This window comes from Drosophila mojavensis, unplaced genomic scaffold (genome assembly GCF_018153725.1).
Source record: "Drosophila mojavensis isolate 15081-1352.22 unplaced genomic scaffold, ASM1815372v1 contig_81, whole genome shotgun sequence".
Classification (NCBI taxonomy): domain Eukaryota; kingdom Metazoa; phylum Arthropoda; class Insecta; order Diptera; family Drosophilidae; genus Drosophila; species Drosophila mojavensis.
Window position 1 is genome coordinate 4,816,829 of NW_025318907.1, and position 18,561 is coordinate 4,835,389.

Sequence of the window (18,561 nt, forward strand, 5' to 3'; positions counted from 1 at the left end):
CTGCTTGGCCTGTCAGAAACTTGCCTTCCGTGCCTTTGACTTGTAAATTGCTTGACACGGGACATGACACACACACACACAGACACACAGAGAGCGACACACATACACATACACTAACACTAACACACACACATGCCTGCACACACCCACGGCACGCTTTTGTTTGGAATGCGACTTCACTTGGCATTTGACGTTTACACGAAAATGACAAAATGTTTCGCTGTGTGCCCCAGGCATGACATGACCAGATGATTTGGCCTGTCTTCAGTCAATGTATTAGCTGTCCTTTTTGCCTGCCTTTTTTGCTAAATCCTCTTTCATATCCTGGCAATTAGTGAAATTAATCAAAGCGTCTTTAACTGATTCACTATAGAAAGCATTCATTTGCAATATAAGGAACATATGGAAATTATATGGAATATATTTCAATGAATTACCAAAAGTATTATTAGGGATTATTCAAATCACTTTTTCGTTCGTTATCTATCACTGAAATGTTGAGGTCCGTTAACTGACACCTGATCAGAAAAATACCTCAAGAGTCTAGATCTCCTACAATCATCTATCAATTATCGTCTTCAACTTTCCCAGAGATATTTATACCCTATAATTCTTTCAACTCTTTCATTTAATTTCGAATTGTTTCATTCGATTTGTTTTATAACCTTCAAAAATTGATTTAATTAACTTCAATTACATTAAATAATAACAAATCTTGCCAAGCCTAAAAGTATGCAATACAAATTTATATTTTCATCATCAGCAATATTACAGGGTATGTAGGCGTCTAGCCCTATTTATTTGTCAATTTGTTACCTGCATAATTCATGAAATGCAAATGAAAAGTAGCCCAAATTAACGGCATTATTTTTATTTTATATACATACATATATTAAATTAATTAAATGTGTTTTGCCAGCCGATAAACGACATCAATGTGCATGTGTACGTGTGTGTGTGTGTGTGTGTGTGTGTGTGCATTGGTGTGTAAATGATTTGAACACATATTGACAGGCAGAATTATGAGTGGCTCATGTTTGCATTCGCATCGCAACTTTTACTTATTTATTTATTATAAATTAATTGAACGACAACACGGCAATGTGATGCCTTTACAATATTTGCCTGTCAAATTATCAGCCGGCAAACAGAATTCCAACGACAGCAGGCGCTCAAATTAATACAAATGATGTGCGCTCTGAATCTACAATTCGCCAGTCGCAACTCGCAACTCGCAATTCGCAGTCAGGCGGCATGCCACAGGATATGAATTATAATACGCAGGCGATAATATTGAAGTCAATGTTATTGCAAAATATTATCAGAGTTGAAAACGATTTGACATAATGCAATTGTTGCTCAGGGATTAATCAATTACATTTCTGATAGCAACAACAACAACAACAACAATTTTCATGTTAATGAGTTGCAAGCTCTTTTGTTTTAATTGACTCTCGGCATTCCGGGAAAATATTAACTAGTTGAAAATTTAGCTAGAAATCAAGCAATTATGATAATAACAAGCGACAATGGGACAACACGCACTGCATAATACTCGCTCGCAGTCTGATATGAATTTAATTATAACATTTTCCATTTTCCATTTGCAGCTGCTCTATACTATATACAAAAATTTGTTTATATCTATTGAGTAGACACAACGTAGTTAAATTTAGAGTTTAGAGTTGAAAACTGTAATCGGATTCTGAATTTTTGAGAATTCTTAAGCTTTTTTCCGCTCTTAGAAAATAAATCCAATCCAAAGAAAAGCGCAGTCGCTGCTAACTGCACAGTTAGCTGCCTGTCTATGTATGTGTGCATGTGATTTTGTATATGTATAGAACAAAAGCGCAGTATGATTGGAATGTCCGCTCTTTGCAGGGCTCCTAGTCAAGCAGTCTCGACTGGAGCACTCTTATTTGCTATTATTATACAACTTGAAATTGGACTTAAATGTTCCATTTAAATTCTGTGACAATAATGGAAGAATAGACATTTGCTTTCTAATCAACCGTCGCTGGGCCAATTAAAAGGATTCGTCAGTATGACCTTTGCAGTTGCCAATTGCATCATTTATTAGTATACATTGGGTGTCTTCCAAGATAGACATCGTAATTATCGCATGCTCGTTAAGGGTCAATATCGAATTGTCTGCTGGCATTTAGCTAGTCATTCGAAATCAGCCTAATTAGCTCCAATTGCATATTGAAATGAATGGCTGCAATCGACAATCGAGTCAGCTGGCGCATTATTTGTTATAGTTCATTGTAATACAATTGCAGTCGTGCAGTCGTCCTGCTCCTGCACCTGTCCGGGCTCGAGTTCGAAAGGCGCGTTTGTTTCAATTACGGCCACACCTGGAGCTGCGTACTGGATTTAACTTTTGTTGTAAATTTTGCAGTGTGTTTGCCCATTTAGTTGCATGTTTATGCTTCTTCTCTTTGCCCGTGTTCTTCTTCTTCGTCTACGGTGCCATTTGGCAAACGCCGTAAATTCAGAGAAGTGGAGCTGTGGGGAGAGAGCGACGGAGAGCTGTGAGCCAAACGAAACAAGAAAATGTTGTTTGTTTTAATGGCACCAAGAAAATAAATTCATTAAAAAGTTTTAGTCATGCGAATATTTAATGCAAATATTTTGCATTCCCTCCGGACATACATACACCTATATATACATATAAAACTGTATATAATTGCAGCAAAGGTATATCAAATATCGATTTAGAGTTTCATTTAGTTTGATTTCTTGTTCGCCTCTTATTCTGTCATTTTTCAGTGCCTTTATCAACGTCATTAGAAGCAAAACTTTACTTTGCATTTATTGCTTCCTTCCCAATTTTGTTCGGTTCTGTTTGAATTTTGCAGGACATGCGACTGTTACGGCGTCCTTTGTGCTGGCGCCGCCAGGCAGACACATTCATAGAAACTTGCCACCAATTGCCACAAAAGCCAGCAGCAGGAGGAGTAGCAGCAGGAGGAGCAGCAGGAGCAACAGCAGCAGCAACGAATCCAAAAACTTGCAGCAAGTTCTAGAGGTAGCTATAGCAACTATATGACTACGTCTACGTCTTAGACTATTTCTACTTTTCTCTTTCGGCTGCTTCTTCTTCTTCTTCTTCCACATCTTAGATGGCAAACTTACAAATTTAGATTACAAGCACAATTGGCACACATGTTTGCACAAATGCTGGCAAGATTGTTTAATTTCGTTTAATTAAATTGCAAATATTTTATACAGCTCGTTGTTGTAGCTGCAGCACTTTACTGGCGGCCCTTAAATTCTCAATGCACCAGATGGACCAAAACTAGCTGCTCTGATAGTCTCTGTGCATGCATGAGATTTTTGTTTCTACAGCTGTTGCTGCTGCTCCTGCTGCTACTCCTGCTGCTGCTTTGAGTGGGCTTCCCAAAATGTGTGTAATTAATTAATTAATTTCAACATTGTCGGAAGCATCACAAAATGCAGATAGAGAATGCAATTTGATATCAACATCAGCTGCGGATTATTTATTTATTTTTCAAGCAGAGAGTTTTTAGCTAAATAAGCTCCATAGTTGCATGAAATATCGATGTACAGATTCACTTAAGCTGCTAAGACTCAAAGCAGTCCCATGCCATTATAGTAATTATATTTATGGCCAGACATCGAAGCCTTTGCTGCGGTCGAGTGCGTTGCGCCACATTCAAATGCAAATTGGGTTTTCAATAGATTCAAGTCGACGGCATCCGGCTGACCACCTCAAAGGCACCTGGCGGGATGCACGCTCGCTGGGCATAGAGCATAACCTTGAAACTATATCGAAAGCCGAAATAAATCCGCCAGCCCGCCCGTCCGCCTCCAACAACAACCTCGGCGCAAAGTGCCTGCCAGCGTAGCAATAACATTGCCAGGAAAAACAGCATACCACACGGCCAAGAGCGTCAAGTTCAAAGAAGTCCCGCTTTTTAAGTGCCTGTCATTGTTGTTGTTGGGCTTGTTGGCACTGTTGCCACTACTCCATCTCCAGCTGCTGTTTACTCTGGCTCTTCGCAGGTGCCCGCCTGCGCCCACACTGCCAAAAGAAAAACACTTTTAGCACGCATCGAAGGGGAAAACCAATAGAGCAATGCTTGAACGAACGCGACCTGGAGAGCCAACACGAAAACCGAACCGCCTCGACTCGACAGGCATTAGGACACAACAACAACGCCACAAGTGAGAGTGGGTGTGGGCGTGGACGAGGACGTGATTGGGGGTGGGGGAGCTCAGCACAGGACATCAGCTGCGTTGTTGTTGCCGAGAAGCTGTTAGCAAATAGCTAGTTAAATAACTAGCGGTAAATATAAGTGCTTTTCGGCTTCAAATGTTATCCAAAAAAAAAAAAAAAAAAAAAAAAAAAGGAATAAAAAAGCACGCAGCACTTGTGTAAAGATAATATTTATTATCTAACAGCTGTATGCATATTGTGGATTTCGTAAATTCTCAAACCCTATTTTAATTTGTGTGAAGTTATTTATTAATCATTATTATAATTTTATTATAATTTATTTTTATTATTATTGTTTTAAAGAATTATTATTAAATTACTTTTTTGAAATTATTATTATTTTGTAAGGTATTTAATTAAATTTAATAATATAATGAACTATTATTATTATTAAATTATATTTATTATTATTATTATTTTGAATAATTATTATTATTCAATTATATTTCATAAACTTTTATTATATTATAAATACTATTATTAAATTGTATTTATTACACATTAAATAATACAAACGGGTTTTTTTAGTGACTTGTATATTTTATATATATATAGTAAAATACAAAAAATATTATTATTAATAAATTATTTGTATTATTATTCTTAACGAACATTCTTTAAAAAAAGATTTGTAATAAATATTTAATATATACTCGTCTCTCGTGCTCTGCTAGATCAATATCAATAGCAGATATGCTCCATCATATCTAAGCATATATTAGCAGAGATCATTTGCCACTAATAGAAATTAATGCAAATCTAATAACTAAAAACTATATTCAAATCACTGATCAAAATATGACCTCAAAAATTAAAAGTTGTTTATCCTTTAATGGTAAACAGTCTGATGATAATGGAACCACGTTGCATCTGCATATAGAGCAGAGCAGTTTTATTTCCTGGCTCACTGTGACATCGAATCTGATTGTCTCACACTCTCTGCAGGGGCATAAAATAACCATTGGCATCCGCTCTCGCTGGAAGCAGCACCACTAGCAGCACCACCAGCACCACTAGCAGCAGAAGCAGCAGCGTCGCATATTCTATTCGGGAATGCATATGCATGAGATGGCATTATTTCGATGCTGCGAACAATGGCGCAAAGATTCAAATCTCTCTGTGTGCTGTCCTCCCCACAGGACGAAACAATGCGTCATCCAGGCATTGTGTTCTCGCTGGCGCATGACAGCAGCAAGCGCAGCGGGTGGCCAACCAAATGGAGACGAATGGCGATAGACTGGGTGGTTGGGTGGTGGGGTGGTTGTGTTGGCTGGCTGTCTGGCTGTCTGGCGGCTGCATTTGCCTAAGCGCCAAAATATTAATGATGCTGCGTTGCCTGGCATATCATCATTGTGCTAGCGTTGATTTTAATGAGACGGGAGCGTGGAGCGTGGAATCTGGAACGTGGCACGGACAGTTCGCCGAGAATTTTCTTCAACCGCTTCTTAAAATTAGGGGTGTTTATTATTTTTGATTGCTGGCACGCGCCCGAAAACGCAGTCCCAGCGTATCCCTTGTCCCATTGTTGTCCAACAAATTGATAGCGCGTGTGCAAATTTCTTTTTTTTTGTTAGCCTCAATTTCCGTGTATTTTTTGTGCGTCTCCCCTTTCGAGCAAGTGCTTTGTTTATTGCTTAATGACTCATTTCTGGAACGGCCCCGTGACAATTGGTCCTTTTGTCCCAGCCCTTAAGCCTCTCGAACACCCCGCCCCAGCCAGACGAAAGCCAGCTAAAAAGTTGGTGTGAAAAGCCAAACAAACACGCAGCAATTTTCGGCCCATGAAATATGAATGGGAACGGGTCTAGATGGGCCGTTGATGGGGGATGGGGAGGAGACAGGAGCCCGGGTCTGGCTCTAGATATGAGTGTGACTGTGAATATAAGTCCTTGTCCCGGGTCCGCAGTCTGTGTGGTCTGGGCTCTTGGCTGTCTGGACTAAGGCAGCACATTCTTCATTGTCTGGCTCCTGCTCAGCCCCTGCTCACATCAGTACTGTGCAATAACACGTTCCATTTCGTCTTCATACACTTCGCCTTCGACAGCATCCTTGACGCTGCATTTAAACCTTTGAGGGCCTTCCAGCCACGCAATTAGCACAAATCACGAGCTCCCCAGTGACGTCAATTAAACGCTTGACTTGCAGTCCAACGTCAAATGCTGCGATTGAATTATTTGTGGACTACAAGTAAAGCAAATAGACTCATTTCTTGGAAGGCAATAAATTCAAATTGTGATGCCATGATTAATTAGCACGCTTTAGATTGGGCAAATTTATCACAATTATGTTTAATATTATTACGTATTTATCGTTGACTTAAAATCGACAGTTGAATCTCGAGAATTTTCCTGTGATATCATAATTTTAGCTATAACAAATATTATATATAACTATTATTAAGTGTCTACAAGTTAGGCAATTTGAATATGTATAAAGAGGATTTTGAATTTGAAGAAGGTTGAGCTTTAAGGCATGGTTGAGACCACAATAGCAAAATTGAATTGAATGCTGAGAGCTTTCTATCTACTGGTCCTAATGTTCGTATACTTCCTAATCTTTCATTGGCAAAATTCAAATGCTGCAAAAGTAAGCATTACGAAGGTGTACTGGAGCTCTTTCTCTTTCTAAATTGGTCTTTTAAGTAAATATTACATTATATTTTAATTAAATTTGTTGTTTTCAACATTATTATATTTCGTTTAATGCCTCCAGCTGTTGCAGTAGTATTAGTGAGAGAGATGGCTATATGGGTCACTCAGACAGGGTCGTTATCATTGTCCGTGGGCGAAGCGAAGAGACTGAAAATTGTCATTCAAAAAACGCACATTGTGAAGGACAGCACAACACGAATTCGTTATTTGGCGAAAAAAAATAAAAAATTCGAATAGAAGGTGACCGATGTAATGCAAAGTCTGCTTACATAAATACATATATAGATGAACTTGTCTGTATATATTTTTGCATTTAATGAGTTTTAGTTCAGTTTTAGGCAATTTTAAGCTAGAAATTAGAAATTAATTAAATATATATTTTTAAGGCTAGGTTAAATGAGGAACGCAGTTGGTCAAAGGCAGGTGCATGGGCTAAAAGAAGAAACAGCTATACGGCGTAACTATCACAGATTGTTGCTACTCTACATAACTAGCAATTATTTCATCTAATCACGTCTCGAAAATAGAACTTTCTATAACATTTTCACTGGAGACCAAGCTCAAACCCAAATTAAAGTCAAGAGTGGGAAAACTACACACCAAATACACGCATAGTTAAAATCATATATTTTTATGTGAAGATCTTTCGATCTTAGTAGCCTAAGATTTCTAAAGACTAATGAATTGACATATGCAAGCTGGAGACCAGGGCTGCGATCTATTGATAACTTACAGAGCTACAGAGCATATTTTTTGGGCTCGAAATAATTTACGTAACAACGCAGATATTGTTTAATAGATTTAGCATTATGAGTTGGGGCTGGAGATGATAAATTTAATTTGTTTACTTACAGAATTGATAAGAAAAACTTTTTGGTTTTCTTATATTCTATTTATAATTTTTTTTTAGGAGGAATATATTACATCACTAGCATCTTTATGATTAAATTTAACAATAATTTATTTTTTAAATTAAATTTTAGTTTTATTAAATTTTATTAGTTGATAAAAATTATTTCACATTTTTCTTTAGGCATATAGGTAGCCTATTTGGCTGTGAATTTGGTTTCTCTCTCCATATAGTACCTATGACTTATACTAAAACTCCATATACTAAAACTCTGAGTACAATAGAGCTTTATTTACTACTCACTCTCTCTCTCTCTCTCTCTCTCTCTCTCTATCCTGTATACGCTTGCCAGCCTTCAGTCCTATCCTTCAGAAATGTTGAAATCTGTTTTTAAATTCCATTTATTTAATTTAAATCTTTCATTTATGTTCTGTGTATGTGTGTGTGTGCGCACGAATACTGTTATTTAATGCAAGTCTCATTACGTGTAAATGTTTGACTTGCGAACCTTCACATTAAGAAAAGTCCTTGTCATTGCATATTTTGAGAGAGCTGTGCAATTTTTAATGCATTTCCACAGTGAAGTATTGCTTGGATTTTATTTTTGTTCCTTTTCTTTATTCGTTTTGTATTGTTTGTTTACTTCTCATACTTCATCTACTTGGGTAGCTTGGGTAGTTCTCAGACGATATTGTTGTTGTTGTTACTCTTGCTGTTGCTGTTGCTGCTGCTGTAGTTGTTGTTTTTGTTGCTTTTAAGCATTCTTATCGCCGTTGGTAGCATTTCCGTTTTTCTTTTTCGTGCATTTTTCATTTCCGCCTCAGCGTCGCAGCATTTCCTTTCATTTTTCACACGTTCTCCCCTCCGTGTCCTCAGTGCGAGAGCTCGAACCCACAACGAAAATCCCAGATCCCAGGGACTCTGAGAACCACGGACCCACGGATCCACGGCCCACTTTGACGCGGCATGCCATATACTTATTTCCCATTTATATTATTTTGTAATGTATATTATGTTTCGCCAACCCTTTCGGGTCCCTACTCCGGCTGCTTTGACACTTTTGGAAAGCCTTTAAGGAATTGATTTTCGTATAAATTTATCACGGCAAGCAGCCAGGACTCGAGGCTTTAATATGAAAGTCAATGAGAGTATATCATATCATGCATCATCAAGGACGAGTCGCAGTTTGTTTGCCCATGCGTAATATTGTCTGACTGTTAATTTTTCGGTACATGGCTGACACTGAAGTAAATGGCAGTGGGGCGCCATTGTCATAGAGGCCCAGCCGTAGGTCCAGGGCCAGTCTGGAGCCAGTAAATGTACATGGCTCCATTGTGAGTGTTTTAATGGGGGAGCCATGGCAATTGCTGGTTGCTTGGACACCAGAATACCAGGCAATCCCAGAAATTGCTATTTGCATTATTTTCACGACAATGCGGCCAATTCATATCAAATAGAATGGTATGGGCTGGCATAGAATTGACTGCGACTGCGACGATAGTAGCTAAAGGGGGCGCCAGCTACAAGTGACGGCGTCTGGGGAGCGATGAAAATTGATTTTAATGCCAAAAATTATGTTATTTGCGCATGTTATGGACAAGGAAACCAAAACTGACGCACCATAGGAAAAAAATGCCCACAACAATAACCAATGGGTGCGCACTTCTAGCAAGTATCCTGAGTAGGCGGGCTAAATGAGGAGAGGCGAAGTCCATTTACATAATATAAGTACACACACATGCTCACAGAAATACCCTATATGGGTACAGAAATGGACATCAGAGGTTTCTAAATCAAGTTGATTTAGTTAAGAACACTTAAGTAAAACTAAATAAGTTTTGATTAAAGCAAGCACAAATCTACAAAATCTAATAAATAATAATACAATTAAAATTCTCCAATTATCGATGACCCATAATTGATTATCTATTATTTATCGATAATTCGAAACAATATTATACAAATTACAAATTATCGAGACTCGACTGTACATATAACATCTTCATATTAGGCTAATATGTCAACAATAATAGCATAATATCTGAGCATTTCTGTTAACATTTGATCTATAACCGATTATAACATTTATCAGGGCATCCCACAGAGCACTGCTTAAGCTCCGTTAAGGCATGATAGATCTATTAACTACAAAGGGCTCGGCCTTCATCGGCTGTAATGGAAATATATCGAATTCGAATTTTGCTTTTACCAGAAAAACGAAGTTTCGTGCTGGTAAAATACTACTGAGCTGTCGAGCAGCTTGAAACGCTATTTACATGAAGAGAAAGGGTATTTCCTCGTCCAGCAATACGTTTGTTTTAGTTAAAAGCGTTTTATTATAATGAACTCGAGTGTATTACAAACGATATATACGTGCAAATGGAGCTGGCTATTAGCATTCTTTCTTCCGTCCGTCTTCTGTTCGGGGCAGCAGCTGAAATTGTTGGGCAAATAGAAATGCCACAAAAATCCCTCTATTCAAATACAACTGTAATTTGTCTTAATAAAGACATACATTTTATCTGCAGATTCTTGTAATTTCAAAGTTTTTATCTACAGTGAGCTGATGCAATTAAACTAAATGCATAAGATGAGTAAGCAACTACTCAATGCTCGACATTGACATACCACGTAAATTGGTTTTAGTTAAGGAACTATTTTAAAATGCAGTTTGGGATTTTATCTTTGGCTCTTTTTTTTTTTTTTTTTGTGGTAGAGCCGACTTGGCCTGGTTAGTTTTGTATACACGCCGCCCCCTCTCTCTGTGGATTTAGTTAGCCCTTTGCCTGCCCTGCCACAGATAAAACAGGACAAACTTTGGTCGCATCATAAAATGCGGCGCAATCTGCTCCGACAGCTTGTTCAGGTTGTCGCAGAGTCGCTTTCGATTCCGGTTGCCGGCTCGTGCGGAACTTTTGCAATTTTTTCGTTGATGCCATAAAAAGAAAAAACAGAGAAGAAAACAGAAATCAAATTGCATTGGACTTGGTTTAATTTGTGTGATTTATTTGCGTGGCGCCTTGACTTGGTTTATCTGGCCGCATGACAATGACTTTGATTTCGCTAGGCGCTAGGCGTTGCCATGATTCCGGGCCATAAATCAAAATAAAACTTTGTCACTTGAGCGTTGCGCGCTCAACTCCTGGCTAATCGATTTTAAGTTTATGATGTCGAAGGCATAACAATAAAAATTGACACCGCTCGCCCGGGCGGGCCGAGTGGGGCGGGGCTGGGACGGCATCGATCATAAAATTTTATTGCAAGAATTTCGCGGCATACGTAAACTGATTCGCGGCCGTGGCGAATGTGGAAATGCGAAATCAATGTCGCAGCTGCCGCAGCTCGAGCAGGAAACGCTCGACTCCTTTCCCACGGACGATCCCATGTGCCCATGCGGCCATGTGCCCCAACTGCTGCTCCATTTATTCTATTTGCTTGCATTGCTGTTCCTGGCTGAGGCCGCACATGATTCGCCTTTCAGGCGAGGCGCCACCGCACGAACTCAAACTCAAACTCGAATTCAGCAGACTCTCAACTCGAGCATGGCCTCTACACTTTGCCCGCGGCACAGTGCTCCAAAAATGTCAAAGTGCCGTCTCTGACACCGCTGGGCCGCTGTGGCTTGTGCCATGCTGTCTCTCCCCCCCCCTCTCTCTCTCTCTCTCTTTCTCTGGGTGTGTGGGGATGTAGGCGTGGCTGTGGCAAGGGCGCTGTTTAACATGCTCGCCTGCCACAGCGGCCTGTCTATGTATGTATATGCACCATGTGTGTGTGTGTGTGTGTTTTGTGTCTGTGTCACCCGCGAGAAATACGGCGTATTTTTCTTCTTTTTTTTTTTTTTTTTTTTTTGACCCACTTTGGTTTGCTTTGCTGCGCTCTGCTCAGCTGCGCTGCGCTCACACTTGGCTGTCACTCGACTGAGCGTTTAAATTGGGCGACGCTTTGTGAAACATACATTTTCATAAACATAATGCAAACCGAATTGAATTAACCAATCCAAATATGGAACAAGCGCCAGCCAGTGCACAATTTTTGACAAAACCAAATTAAGTTGTTCCAACTGGCAAGTGGCAGGCGAACTTCAGAGTTTTCATATATTTCGGCGACTCCTGCTTCTCTCACCTCACGCAGTGGCACTCACGGATGAGGCATTAGCCGTAGCCAAAGACTCGACTCTGGCTGAAAGCCTCCAGCCCAAATGACATTATTATGAATGCATTCAGAACGAGGCTGTCTGGCAGCAGAGAGGCTCACGCTACACAGCCCGACTAGACCAGTTCCGTGTGTGCCTCCTGTGTGTGTCTGTGTGTGTGTGTGCCGGCATTGTCAACATGCTAGCTGGTTCGCAGCACGACAACGACTCAACTGGCGAAGCTACTTGGCCAAATTTGCATAATAGAAATTAAAATGGATTTTAATTTTACCTTTTTTCCAGTTTTTTTTTTGTTTTGTTTTCTTTTCTTTTAATATATATGTATGCATGCTGCTGCTACTCAGTGGGGAGTGCTCCCTGCTTTGTTTACCTTGAAAACTCGGCGTCAAGTTAAAAATAAGTTGAGAGCCAGTTGGCGTGCTTTAAGCCAGTCACCTGCTTATGACGGGGCTTTATAGCTGCTGCGGCAGGAAATATGGCAGGTGAAAGTGCTTAAGGAAGCCGACGAATGCAATGGAAGTAGGCTGCCTGGCATGCCATATGTGCGCAGTTACTTAAGAGTACCTACTACTGCAGGTGTATGACTACCTGGTAATAGTTGCATTCATTGAAGCAAACAGTTCTTTAATGCTTCAGGTTAAATCAGTTGAGGAAATACTGGTTTAATTATATTTTAAGTGTATCTTAAATTGATTTAAGTATATTAAGTATATATCAAGTCGAATTTACTGCTACCTTTGACTTAATTTACTCTCTTTGTTGGGGTATACAATTATATTTTTAGTTTTACCTAAGTTTGACTCTGACTGACATCTATACAAAATTAAATTAAATAAAAAAAATTAAATATTTAGTTAATCAATTTTAATCCCATTTTGAGTGAATTTGAAAATTTTGATCAATTAACCTACATATATTTAGTTAGAGTAATATTTGCCTTTAATTATGCAATGAGTTCTCTCCTACATGTGCAGTTTAAATTAGCTTCATTCAGCATTTCATTCAATATGGACTTATTTATTTAATTTATTTTTATTATTATTATTTAAAGTTGGCCAAAATCGCTCAAAGTAAAGATCAAATTAAGATTTGTGAACTTTTTTGTTTTTAGAATTTCCATCATCCGAAGAAACCAAATTATTTTACTTATTTTTTTTTTTTTTTTTTTTAATTAAGTTTTAAATAATACAATTGGACTTAATTGTCAGCTTGTTGAATTTCTATTGGACATTAGTCGCAAACGTTTACAATAATAAAAATATTTTATTTTATTTAAGCAATCAGTTTGCTTACATTTCCAGCTCAAGTTAGCTGAAGAAATTCAATTCAATATATTTTTAGTGACTTATAAAATAATCCAGAATTGAGTAATCCTAAATTGAGTTTATGTTTGCTCTTTTAGATATATTTTGTTAGCCTTTAATATTTGTCGAAACAGTTTAAAGCACTTCAGCAATATTTTTTATAAATTTAATTCGAGAAAAATTTACATAAGTATGAAAAAAGTCGATTTTAGTGAAATAATTAAAATTTGAGGTGTGCTAATTATTTTGGATTGGTTTTTATGTTTATGGATTGGTTTACCATTTACTATTTGCTTGAAATTTGTTATAAATATTATTTAAATTATAAAAACAATGCTATCCATTTGAATAGTTGTTGAATTATATTTACTATTTTACTTATATTTTGTGTGAGTTTTTTTCTCTTTGAAAGAGTTTAAAGAGATAAGAAAATGTAATTTCATTTCAGGAATTTATTTTAATTCTTTTTGAAGTGAAGTTCTTAGATTTAGAAATAAACTTTTGGGTTGATTTGATATATGCTAGCATTAAATTTATTTTTGATTCCAAAATGTATTTGCTCTAAAAATGTATAAATAAAAAGACATTTTAATTAAGAAATGCAGCAACTAATGAACTAGCGTCTGTCACACGTAGCGTATCAGCAATATTATGAAGCATACAAATATTTGCCACATTTGCCATGTGTCGCTCGTCACACACACACACACGCACACAAGTAGCAATTGCATATAAAGTTTGTAAATCAGCTTAGAAAATGTCGCATTGAGAACAAGCTGCAATTTCAATGCGGACAATTGCCAAATGCCTGGGCAAAGTTTGTTTACAGCTGAGGCGGCTCTTTTGCATCACAAGGAAGTAAAATGGCATTAGGGCAGCATTCAATGATTTAAATGTAAAGAAAGTGCCACACATACAGTGAGTGAGAAGGAGAGTGAGTGTGTGTGTGCGAGAGAGAGAGAGAGAGAGAGAGTGATATATATGTATATAGACTTTGCTTAAATACTCGGCTCGCATGTGGTGCAAGTTAGCTGCAAAATCAGCTCGGCATAAAATTGCAGCGCCAATGTCGGTCACTGGCTGCAATGGCTAAAAAGGATACTTAGGGAACAAACACACACACACATGCACATCTGCAGTGCATATGTATTTGCTTAAACTTGAACATCATGTTGTCCTTTAGCATTTGCAATATTTGCTGCAGTTTTTGGCCTTGTAACATTTTGTTGCAAATATTTTTGTTGGATGGCAGCCAAAGAGCGAGCCGGAGCAAAACGACGAAGAAGAGCCCAAAAAATAAATAAGCTTCCCAAATTGTTTTGTCATACGTGCGGTTGGTCAGGCCAAGAGGACAGCTGGCTAAGAGCCTGTGTGTGTGTGAGAGAGAGAGGGAGAGAGCTCTATAGAATGCCAGGCTTGCCATCTATTCCTCGATGTGTGCACGTGTGTGTGTGCCTGTGTGTGTGTGTGTGTGTGTGTGTGTGTGTTTGTCAGCAAGTTGTTCCATTTTTCTGGAGCAGCTTATAGTTGCTGCGTGAAATGGCTGGACATGTTTTGTGCTTCCGTGTGGACTTAACCCATTCTCAAGTGATCCTCTGCCCCTCCCCTGCCCCTCCCCTCTCGCCCCTTTCCTCAATATACGGTCTTCGAGTGGACATCAGCTTAGCCATTTGCTTTGTTGGCCTTTATTGAATTGCCCGAGCCCTTTAAGTTGCTCTCTCTCTCTCTCTCTCTCGCTTGCTCCTTGGCCAGCTTGGGCAGTACATTATTTCGCCTGGCTGAAGCCGGCCTGACTTTTGCTCCGGCTCTTTTGGGACTCTTTAAAATGAAAATGCTGTCGAATTATGAGTGGCTGGCAAATGTAGCTGCCGCTAAGCATAACCTTGAACTACAACAACTGGGCTAAGCTGCTTTCTTGTTGCAGTCGATTTGGACTTTTTCTTCTTCTTATTTTTTGGGCATCCTACGGCGACGGCGACTGCGGCGGCGGCGGCGGCGGCGGCGGCTGTATTTTGCTCGCTTTTCAGAGGCAATTTCGGATCCGTAAATTAGTTTTATGTTTCTCGATTTTGCTTTTATTAAATTACCTTTTTCATGATTACTTGCAAACTTCATTTGGAAAAATGCCTTCGAACGGAAATGGCCAACACCGCCATCGCCATCGCCGTCGCCGTCGCCGTCGCCGTCGTCGTTGCCATCGCCATAGTCCTTCGTTGGCTGCGCTATAATTTGCGCCATTTTGTAATTTCACAGCGCTACTCGAAAGCGTCTCGCTTACACAGCCTCAATGCGCCCATTTGCGCTTCCGCTCCAAGGGTCGAAGGCCTAATAAAGAGTCCTTGCCTCAGAGATACTACCAAAATGTATATACGTATATAGATGTATGTGTGTGTGTGTGTGTGTGTGTGTGTACACGCTCGGTAGCTCTCTGTCTGCCCCGGTAAACAGTCTACAGGTTAATTATCTTTGGCGTAATTTAGTGGCGGCCACAGCCGAAAAAGGCTTTTCATTTTAATTTATTTGACCAGTAAAAGGATTAGATTAGATGCCCCTGATAAATGGCCGTCAGCGCGCCAGTTAACTAGAAAACCGCGCTGGCGGAGCGCTAATTGTGTTGCAGCCAACTTGAACGTTGAGTTAAAGTTGCTGTGGCTCAGGTTTGAGTAGTTCAATTATAATATTTGTACTGATTACAACGGATTTGCCCGAATGAAAGCTTAGCTCAGGTCTTTATGTGTGGCCAAACTTTTGCTCCAACTCCCATTTGAATAATAGCCCACATAATTTCAGATAATTTAGGACCCATTCAAGAATCAGCAACTTTCAAATTCAATAAGTAATTCATTCCCTGTTCAAGGCACATTGAAGTAATGCTGCTTCCTGCTCACATGGGTCTGTCTGCCTAGGAATAGCAACAAATATCATTAGAAAAATTGAAAATTGCAAAAACGATGCATAAGTAAAATGTGAATTGCGGATGTGGATGTGGATGTGGATGTGGATGGATATCCACTTGCTTACAGGCTATAAATCAAGAGAGCTCTGTGCGGAGTGCAGGACGCAACAGTCCCAGATGCGGGCGAGCGAGCGAGAGAGCGAATTGCGAATGTGAAATCCGACTGCTGACAAGTGTCACAGCGAGATGTTATGACAAAGTGTCAAAAGAATGTTTGACATGTGACTGTCCGTCCGTCCGTCCGTCCGTCCATGTCTGTCTGTCGGATCTGTCGGGTCTGTCGGGTCTGCCAGCCAGCACCTCGGGTGCCGCAACGCATATTTCACATACATACGCACTCAGGGGGGAAGCTGCTTTTTGTTCGGCTTTTATATTGCCGCCTTTTGTGATTTAGTATTGCTTGACGAATTTTTGCTCTTCTTTTTCGTTTACAAATACATGATATATATATAGATGTATATGTATATAGAATATGTTGTATATTGGCAAAGGTAATGGACATGGAGCTTCACACGTTTTTTGTTTACCTTGCCATACATAGGTGCCGAGAGACACCCAGGGACCGGGACGGGGATTGGGATTGGGACTGGGAGTGGGTCCAGGAGTTTGAGTTCTCTATATATGTAGATTGCTCAGCCTTTTGTCAGGCAGCCGTGGCGACGTACGTAATTCCCTATTGTCAGCAACTTTTGCAAATGCAGATCGAGGGATTCAATTTAATTATAATTTGAAAGCGTTTCTCCTAAATATAAACTAAACATTTGTTATTTAAAGCCAACAGCAGATGACTGGTTTATTGCCAGACCCCCAGGCTCCACAGGTCCCCCAGCAGAAGAGTTGTCAATGAATTGGCATTATTAAAAGGAATATCATGTTAAAAGATGCAGATACGAGAAGAGTGGAAACAAAACAACAAAACTAAGAAAAAAGTCGTCCATAAAGAGGAAAACAGAAAAAAGAAAAATTTCAAGCAAAATCGAAGAGGCATATAAAAATAATGTTGCAGCAAGAGGCGGGCACAGCCTCCAAGCACAGGGGGAAGGGAGCACTTGCTTCGCGCGCTTTGATTCCCAGTCCACTTAGCCGCATCGAGGCCCGGTCTCTGCGTAGCTCTAATTGCCGGTTAGGCTCCCTGTTGCCGGTGCATGCATAATTTCCAATAAGAAACGAGCCATGCAACGCATGGGAGTTGTCTGCCGCCAGTCAGATTGTCAAATTGCCAAGTCAAAGGCGTGTGTATGTGGCTTGTACTTTGCATATCGCGCCGATTATATTAATGAGCGATGCAATCAAATGCGTGTCAAAGGTCGCTCAAATAGCTGCGCTCACTGTGTCCAGCTGGACTACAGTGACGTCTTTTCTAGTGGGCACAGCGCCACTGAATGCAGCATTGCTGGCACTCAGCTCTGAGCTCGCCTACCAACTTACTCAAAGGCTTGTTGAGGACTGAACTCGCCAAATTGTTGCCAATAACCCCGTCTTGAGAACTCCCCATTTTAACAGCAGCTGCTATGTTAACAGTTAGAGTTATTTTAACAGCGCACGAGAGTTGTGGTTTTTGAGTTAACAGCAAGTGAGAGTGAGAGCGCCAAAGAGAGCGAGCGAGTTGTGGATGTTAAGTTAACAGTGCAACTGGGGAAATTTTAACAGTTGACAGTGGCACGCAGTTTAACATTTACTTGTTGACTGTGGCACAACACAAGGCAGGGAAATAATTATCCTGCGAAGACATAGCTTAAATTTGAATATGTATTTTTAGGAAAAATGAGATATATATACATTTAACATATTCCATAAATATGTATAGATATATAGATAGGTATTTAACTGCTACACATTCAATTATTTCCAGCTAGCACGACTCGATCTTTCTGTTTGTTGTTTGTATTTGCATTATTAGCCAAATAATAGATACAAATGGGTCAAAAGTCTGCCAATCAAAGATAAACCAATTCAGAATTTGACTGCCTTGCTTGAGGCAGCTGCGAGTGGCCTTTTTACCAACCAACAAATAAATAAAGAGAAAACAGTGGAAAATGGTTTAAATTAAATAAAAACATTTAGACATATTGAAATCGATGCATATGAGAAATATTTTTGTCTTTTGGCAACTTGGATATATTCAGGCAAGGGTAAAAAAATAAAATTATATATATGAACACATATACATATATAGTATAAGATCGCAACGTAACGCAAGGACACAAAACCAAACAGCAAAACAACGTAACGAAAATATGCAAATGAAATATTTGCAAAACAAAATTTATGCAAACCGCCGGGCAGGATGACTTTAAACTGGATGAATGGCTGAGTGGATGACTGGATGAGTGGATGAGTAGCGGCGGGACGGAGCTTGACTGAATGGGCGGGTGTATGGTTAGGTTAGTTGCGCCCGAAACTG